General features: G+C 43.5%; 1 long non-coding RNA gene across 1 annotated transcript in view; it reads right to left on the reverse strand.

The window, feature by feature from the left end:
* The window catches only part of LOC115294118, a 44638-nt gene that overhangs the window by 18992 nt on the left and 16225 nt on the right, over nucleotides 1-9421 (reverse strand). The gene's annotated exons all lie outside the window — the stretch shown is intronic.

The following is a 9421-nucleotide window of genomic DNA, read 5'->3' on the forward strand; positions in this document are numbered from 1 at the left end:
TTTGTATGAATTGAGTGTTTACTATGTACCTGGCATACTGTACTAATTCCTTTATATACATTAGCTTTTTAAATTCCCCAATGAGAGACACCTGGGTGGCTCAGTCGGTTAAGTCTCTGACTTCGGCTCAGGTCAGATCTCACGTTCATGGGTTCGAGCCCCACGTCAGGCTCTGTGCTGATAGCTAGCTCAGAGCCTGGAGCCTGTGTCCTTCTCTCTCTGCCCCTTCCCCTCTCATGCTCTATCTCTCTCTGTATCCAAAAAAAAAAAAAAATTCCCCAATGATCCTGTAACATAGATACAATTGCTATTCCCATTTTCTTCCCCACAGATGAGGAAACTGAGGCTTAGAGGAGATTAAGTCACTAGTCCAAGGTAGTAAAATGCATATTAAGACTCTTAAATCAGTTGGAATCTCAGTCATCCCTTATTTTACCTCACTTCATCTCCTGCCTTCCCCTGCCGGAACTCCTTTGTTACAGGACAATTCCCTCAAGTAGCTTCCAAAAGGGGAATTGTTTACCAAAGGACACCATGAACAATCCCTGAGACAGAGGGGCAGAAAAGCAAATACCTAAGACTGCGTGAGCAGTTCATCTGAGACGCCAGGAATCAAGGCCATTCTCAACAGCTCTCATCTCCTGTTTCTTTGTAGTGTCTACTACTAATTCAGCCATTTTCTCAAAATCTGGAGACTTGGGATTCTATGGGACCAAACATTTCCAATGTCTGAATCTCCCTCCAATGCGTGTTTTACTATAGACACTATTACAGATGTTTTTCAATAAAAAGGAAAGATGAACTTTTGATTTTATTTCTTTTTTAAAAGTTTATTTTGAGAGAAAGCATGAGTAGAGGAGGGGCAGAGAGGCAGGAGACAGAAAATCCCAAGAAGGCTGCGTGCTATCAGTGCAGAGTTCAATGCAGGGCTTGAACTCATGAACTATGAGATCGTAACCTGAGCCAACATCCAGAGTCGGATGCTTAACTGACTGAACCACCCAGGTGCGCCTAATTCTATCTCTTAAACTACTACTAAAAATAGAAATAAAATTCTGATTTTAGTCAGCCTGTGATCATAACACACAGGGAAACATTCTGTTGTCATCTGGTATGCTTTTAGAGGCAGAAGCCAAAACAAAGAAGCACAGAGCCCCAGAGGAAGGAGGTAAACGCATTCATTTCCCCCAGAGAATAGATATTAACAATTACTCTTGTCTCGGGAAATTTATTTCAAACTGTCATATTGCAACTGGTACGTCCAACATTTCTGTGTAAAAAGTTTCCCCCCCCCTTCATTCTTTTCGTCTCTGTAAGAGAGAAGGGGATACAGTTGTAACCACGAAGTCCAGAGCCCCTTCCTTGAGGCCAGCATTCTGTTACTTCAATGCTGTATTCCATTAATAGATGCACATTCCAGCACAAAGCACAGTGCCTGGACCAGAGCCCAGTTCTCCTGACTTCCAGCCTACAGACTTTCCAACAAGTTGTGCGGATGTGGAGGGGGGCTAGGTGGAGACTGAGTGACTTGTGTGTGACCCAAAACAGAAGAACGTGAAGCATCCCATGGCCATCACCTGCCCCCTCCCACCATCTGACATCCAAGGGTCTGGTCCAAGTGACTGGTCCTGATATATAAATCTGATATGTTTTGACTGAGATTCTGTGTATGTATATACCATAAGTAACCATTTACTGAACTCTTTCCCAGTGATTGTGAACTCACTCATAGCACATAGGTGCTTATTTATTTTTAAATCTCTGTCACACAGAATATAGCTTGGCACATGAAAGGCACCAAAAAAAAAAAATACTGGTTGGAATAAAGGAAGAAAAAAGGAAGGGAGAAAGGACAGACCATCAAATTTGCCTCAAATGAAGGGTCTATTTATAAAACTGAAACCAGGGCGCCTGGGTGGCTCAGTTGGTTGAGTGTCAGACTTTGCCTCGGGTCATGATCTCACAGTTTGTGTGTTGGAGCCCCTCACTGGGCTCCCTGCTGAGGGCTCAGAGCCTGGAGCCTGCTCTGGGTTCTGTGTCTCCCTCTCTGTCCCCCCCCCCCACGCCCCCGCACACGCCACACACACACACACTCTCTGTCTCTCCGAAAATAAATAAATAAAACATTAAATAATAAAATAAACTATAGAACTCAAACAAAAAGTAAAAGCAAAGTAAATCTGTGGTTACTTGAGGGACATGAAAAAACTTTGTCCGAGGTGTTTTCTGCATTTGTTCCTCCCCTGTTCTCCTGTGATATCTTTTTGTGAAGTAATTCTTAAAAAAAGGAATGCTATTAGAAAACAACTAGGAAGAAAGGATAACAAAATGCTTACAGGAACTGTCAAAAAGGAGTAACATGAAAGTATGTAAAAAGGAGTGAAAATCCAAAAAAATTAAAAGTGTGCGATTGGTGATATAAAGAAAAAGATGTAACAAGCAGAAACTCCTTCAATAATTAGGTATTAACTGCTTCAAAACAGTGTACTCATTGCACTGTGCAGACTGTATCCTCCCAACATTTCACAGGGAGCAAAACAGCACATGTGAAACCAAGGCACAGGGAAAGAGGAAGGCTAGTCCTTATAAGGATGGCATGATCATTAGTTCCCAAAACAAGGAAAGGAAGTTGCTATATGAATGTTTCTCTAAGAAAAGTTGAGAGATTCCCTAACTTTAAATTGTTGCCGGTGGATTATAAACAGGGATTCTTGGACTTACTTTGGAGCCAGACCATCTGGGAGTCATGGGACCTCTCTGACCCATTTGCAACACATGCAATCAACCAGTAGACAAGTGAAAAGTAGCGTGAGCCAAAGGTTTTCTTTTTTAAGTTGGAGATTCAGGGTAGGAGGATTTTATTTAAATTTCTTTTTCATTAACTCTCTTCTCCCCTGCAAATTACAAACAAACAAACAAACAAACAAAAGACTAATGTGGGATGCCTGGGTGTCTCACTCAGTGGAGCATGCGACTCTTGATCTCAGGGTTGGGGGTTCGAGTCCCATGTTGGGTGTGAAGATTACTTAAAAATAAAAAAATCTTAAAAAAAAAAAAAAGACAAGGGCACCTGGGTGACTTAGTCGACTGAGCATGCAACTCCTGGTTTCGGCCTATGATCTCACAGACTGTGAGTTGGAGCCCTGTGCTGGGCTCTGTGGTGACAGTGTGAAGCCTGCTTGGAATTCTCTCTCTCCCTCTCTCCCTCTGCTCCTCCCCCATTCGTGTTCTCTGTCAAAATACATAAATTATCTTTAAAAAAAGACCAATTGCTACTACTCACATTAGAACATCTCAGGTCATCTAGAGTTCCAAAAGATTATGGTTGAGCACCACTGGCTACAAACCACCCAATGATTCCTTCATACATTCAACACATATTTATTAAGCACCTAACATTAATCAGGTACCGTGGATCGAGTGGCAAACACAAGTCTCTTGTTTTGGAGAAGATTCCAATCTTATAGAAGGGGACAGATAAGAAACAAATGCACAGGGAAGATAAGGTCTCTATGCAACCATCTCCTGCCAACCATCTCTTCCCTCCTAATACTCCAGGCATATTAGAGAACAGTGGCCTTTTTGCTGTCCCTGGACTATGGTCAAGGTCTGGCTTGCCTTGTCACCTTTACCCATGTTCTCCCCGATGGCTGCCCAGCTTTGCACTCAGACTTCACATGGCTAACACGTTACCTCTTCAAGAAGCTTCCCCCATCTTCCTGTGTAAAACTGGCCGCCTCATTCTCCATGTTTTCCATTTTATTTTGTTTGTAACACTCATCTGTTGAAACTCAGTTCTTTATGTGCTTATTGTTCTCATTTTCAGTTCCCCTACTAGAATGCAAGACCCATGACACCATGGGTTTTCCCTGTTTTGCTCACTTGTATACCTCATGCATGTACAATAGTGCTGTTAGAAATGCCAGTATATAGGGAGCCTACGTGGCTCAGTCAGTTAAGCATCAGATTATGGTTTCTGCTCAGGTTGTGATCTCACAGTTTGTTCAATGGAGCCCAGCGTCAGGCTCGCAATGGTAGCATGGAGCCTGTGTCTGATTCTCTCTCTCATCCTCTGTCCATCTCCCGTTCTCATGCTCTCTCTCAAAATATATGTGCTGCCGAAGCGAGCATGCTCTCTCTCAAAATAAATGTTAAGAAAGAAAGAAGGAAAGAGAGGAAGAGAGAAAGAAACAACAAATGCCCATTTATTCATATCCACATTGAAAAAGTATCTGCAGTCAGAGGGACTTGTCTATTATTTGCATGGTAGAAGCCAGTCTCCAGACATGGTCCCCAATAAATACACTCCTGGTATTTATACCTTGAATGTGGGTTGGCCCTGTGGCTCACCTTTGACCAGTAGAAAGCAGCAGAGGTGAAGCCACCTGACATGCAAGGCTGTATCATCATAAGAAGCCTTATGGATTCCCCTTAACATTACAGAATGCGTGCTCTGGAAGAAGTCAGCAACCAAGTAAAAAGTCTATGTATACGAAGATGGCCATGTTGTAAGGAAGCCCAGGCTGCCCATGTGGCGGGCTCTGCAGGGAGACAAAATGCTCAACTAGTCCCCACTGGTTCCAGCCAGCCCAGCTGGAGCACCAGCCATCAGAGGTGAGCTCAGCTGAGTCTTCAAATGACTCCAACACTGGGCACCATGTCACAGCGACTGCATGAGAGGAAATATTAAATTATTGTTTTAAGCTGCAAGCTTGGAGACAGTTAGTTACGCAGCAATATTTAAGCACAAAATGCAGCCACCAAAGATAGCTCGAGACTCAAACGATTCTTTCCCCACAAAGATTATACCCGTGAAGGGTCCTTGGGCTCTCCCTCACACACACCGTCTGATCTGGTCTGGGTCTCTGCCATTCTGTTCACTCTCCTAACCCCCTCAACCACCCAGGGGAAGTCAGGAAAGCTGTGTCTTCATCCTTGGGGGATCACTGTCTGAGGCTCAGGCTCTTCTCTGAAAAATGACTAGAGATTTCATTTTAAAATTGTGTGTAGTGTGGTACAAGCAACACTCTCCCCCTCCTTCAAATAGAAACTAATACAGAACACAAATACATCAAAGAAATGTAAGAGGAAGCGGCCTAGCAGAAGCAGGAGAGGCCATGTATCTGAGTGGTGCTGAATGGGAGTCTGGTGTCAGAAGACCTCAGTTCAAACGCCAGCTCCTTGACTCTAGTTCAAAGAGTCCCGACTCCCGCAGAAATTGGTGTGAAAACCACATACTGGATGGTCTCAGGGGCTTCCTTACCTCACGCGTGATCTGTAACATTAACCATACAGAAAGCAGACATCTCCTTTAAAATTTTGGGGTCGATTTTAATGTATTGATCACATGGCATTGTGTATTTTACTTTTATTTTTATTTTGTTTTTTGAGAGAGAGAGGATGCATGCCTAAGCCAGGGAAAAGGGCAGAGGAAGGATCTTAAGTAGGTTCCACACTCAGCACAGAGCCCAATGTGGGGCTCGATCCCACAACCCTGGGATCATGACCTGAGCTGAAATCAAGAGTTGGACACTCAACCAACTGAGCTCCCCAGGTTCCCCTGTGTATTCTAATTTTTAAAAAAGAACATTGCACCAGCAGACTTTTTTTTTTTTTACTGCTTCTGCTTTCTCACAGAACCAGACTTAGACTAATGATTCCCAACGACCACCTGCCCCTACACCAGGAAGCCTTTACCATCTTGTCCATTTCTCTCAACATGGATGCTAAACTTGATTCACACCTCCTCCCTAGATAGACGAAGAGAGTATTTCAAATTTCCCCATTTGCAGTAAAATCTGGCTTGAGGAATACTGATTTAAAGCCCTTCACTTGATGTTTCTAAATATTATTTTCAAAGACGTGCACAGTAGGAGATTCCATTCCTTATTACAGATTCCCATTCCAATGTTTAATGACTGTACTCGGCAGGAAATCTCCCTTCCTATAGCTAAGGTGCCCTTCACAGAATGCTTCTCAACTTTCATTCCTAAACCTTTTTTTTAAGAAGTCTTTTTTTTTTAATGTTTTTATTGATTTTTGAGAGAGAGAGAGAGAGAGAGAGCATGAGCAGGGGAGGGTCAGAGAGAGAGGGAGACACAGAATCTGAAGGAGGCCCCAGGCTCTGAGCTAGCTGTCAGCACAGAGCCCGACGTGGGGCTCAAACTCACAAACCGTGAAATCATGACCTGAGCTAAAGCCGGATGCTTAACCAACTGAGCCACCCAGGTGCCCTTTTAGAAGTCTTAAAATCAAACTCTTCAGGGTCACCATATGGCTCTCTCCTGAACTCTCTCAGTGTTTTCCCATTTTCTCCTTTGAACGTTGACCTTAAGTTGAAAACGGGAATGGTCTGCTGAGTGTTCATGAATTTCTCTGATTTATGGCACTGATACAGTCAATATTACACATAATTATTACAGTTTGTATCTCGGCAAGAGCATCAACAGCTTCTTAACATGTCATCAGACAACAGGTACGAAACTACAAGCATGTGATGACCCTTCAGTGTACCTATATTGGCTAATAAATACATAGCTTGCCATTTGTTATCCATCAGGCAATTACTTGATGATACCTTGCACTATTCTCTCAACTCAAATCTCTAAACTCCTATTTGAACTCTGCTCCTGAGACTATGGACGCAGTGTATCTGATCGATGTAAGAAAGAGACCGACTTTAATCAACATTCCAGGCTGTTAAGTACAAGCCTTCTACCTTCTGAAAGATGATGGATAAGGCACTTTCTACTGGACCTGATGAAGGAACTGGAAAAAGTAACAGCTAGAACTCTTCTTTGATATTAGCAACAAGACATTAAGTTCTCAGAGGCTTGGAGGAAGTAAAGAGTCTGTTATTGGAGCAAAATGAAAAAGCCCCCTAAAATATATTTTAGACATAATCTTAGATCTATTTCATCAGACTACGTGAAATCTCCCCTATTGTTTGCTGCTGCCTTTTAAATACCACATTCCATTTTATTGTATTACAGCCCCATGAATAAACAAATTAGGAAGCTGTTTGACAATGTCTTCTAAACCCAGGGAAACATCACTAAGTGAAATAATAACATTTACTTGCTCCTTCGTAATTCCTGCCCGTTCTGGGAAAGGACTACCTGCTCTTTTCTACACCTGCCCCTACTCCCACCTGCCTCCCTTCCTTTCTCACTGACGACCACACTATTTTAAGTGCTCATCCTACACATTACAGAACAAGTTTGAGGGCACTCAAGTGCTCATTAATTGAGCTGTAAGCCCATGCTGAGGAAGCTTTCAACACTTGCTCTTATTCGTGCATAAAAGAGGCCTAGATATATACCAAAAGAAGTGAAAGCAGGGAGTGCACCATTGGTGTACAAATATCTATATTATCTTGAATTATTCACAAGAGCCAAATTATCTAAATTATAATATCTAAATTATCTTGTATTATTCACAAGAGTCAAAAGGTAGAAACAGCCCAAGTGCCCATTAACAGGTCAACGAGAAAACAAATGTAGAGTATACACGCATTTATATGCAGTATGTACATGTAGCGGTACAAGCCGAACATAGCAGGAAAAATATCACATGACTGTACATACATGAAGTATCCAGAAGAGACGAATGCAAAGACACACCAAGTAGAATAGAGGTTACCAGGGACAGGGAGGAAGGGAGGAGGGCTTACTGTTGAAGAGATACAGAGTTGATCTCAGATAGGACAAAAAGGTTTGGGCAGAGACATTGTTAACTGTGACACATCCTGTGAGTATATTTAATGTTACTGAATTATACACGGGCCAATGGCTAGAATGATAAATATTATGTGTATTTTACTGCAATAAAAAAAATACTTGAGGGCAAAAACTGAGCTCTCCTCTGAGCTGTGGTGGGGGCTGTTAGGAAGGCACCTGACGTTTAGGGAGAGTTACTACCCAGAGTTCAGGACGGTGATAACCTCTTGTATTTCAGGGGCCAACCTGTCATGGGTAGGAGAGGTAGCTAGAGAAGGGACCTGGGGGCTGAAGTTGCAAGCCAGGAAAAGCCAGGAAAAGCCAGGAACTGACATCTAAGAGAGCTTGCAGACCTGCTCACACAAAGCCTTCCCCACCACACCCGGCCAGGTTTCCACAGGGGTCAATGGTGAAGAGCACACCCCCACCAAATAGGCAAGAGAGAAGAGAAGAGGAGAGGAGAGAAGAGGAGAAAAAAGAGAGGAGAGAGAGAACAGCCTACCAGGCCCACTCTCAGGGAATTTACAAAAACATTTTTACTTTATTTTTCAAGGGTCATGAGAATCGATTTTGGAGCAAGCAGGCTACAAAAAGATGCTTTTGTTCTCCCAGCCTCACCATACAGCTAGCAAAATGAAAAGGGAAAAGTAAATCTTTGGAAAGGCCTTGATTCCCCCAAATGTGTGCCAAGTACCTAGAGGGTGGGTGTTCTCTTTGACACACACCCTATGTACACATATATACATACACATATGTAAACACGAAAGTTCTGTGGTCTTTGTCATTCTGAAATCTAAAATTAATTTTAAAAGAAAAAGGAATATCTTGCAGCCCCAGACAGAGGAGTTAGTCATTTTCTCCCCCAGCCATGTCATGTTGCCACTTGTAATTGTTTTAAAGTCAATTTGGGCTTCCAACAATAAGGTTTTACACTCCTCTTCTTCTCCACGACTCCGTAGCAACTTAGAAAATCACCAACATGTACTTTATTTGGTATAATAAGGTGCTGTTTAGAAGGATGTCTGGCACCTGGAAACTCTCAAAAATACATTAAAGAAATGGATGTTTTTCTTTTTTAATTAAACAATGTTTATTTATTTATGAGGGGGAGGGACAGAGAGGGAGGGAGACACAGAATCCAAAGCACGCTCCAGGCTCTGAGCTGTCCACGCGGGGCTCAAACCTACCAACCGTGAGATCCTGCCCTGAGCCGAAGTGGGACGTCCAACCAACTGAGCCACCCAGGCGCCCGTGGATGATGTTTCAAATGCAAAACTTCAGACAGACTCAGCAAGTCAAAACCTCACCAAAGAGCGCGAAGAAGAGGCATTCCTTTTACAGGTGGGGGGTCACAGTCGACGCTAAGCAGCTCCCGAGATGTAGAAGAACGCTCTTCCGGCGCCCGCCCCCGCCCCCGCCCCCGCACGGGGAAGGGTTAACCAGGCAACCACCAGAGACAACCACGTCTCCTTACTCTTGTCATTGAACTGACCTATTGTTGGAGCCCCGACGGAGCAGTCCCCCATGAGGCAATATCCTGTTTGAATAATTTAGGCCGGGACACAGCGCAGCCCACACCGCGCATCTGAGAGAGCGAGCGAGCGCCTGGCTCAGTCAGCGCCGTTTCCTGTAGCTACAGCCGGCCGCCGGGTTTTAAAACTCCCTGCTTACAGCTGGGGAGGAAAGGAAAGAAAAAAAAAAAA

This window comes from Suricata suricatta, chromosome 6 (assembly GCF_006229205.1).
Source record: "Suricata suricatta isolate VVHF042 chromosome 6, meerkat_22Aug2017_6uvM2_HiC, whole genome shotgun sequence".
NCBI lineage: Eukaryota > Metazoa > Chordata > Mammalia > Carnivora > Herpestidae > Suricata > Suricata suricatta.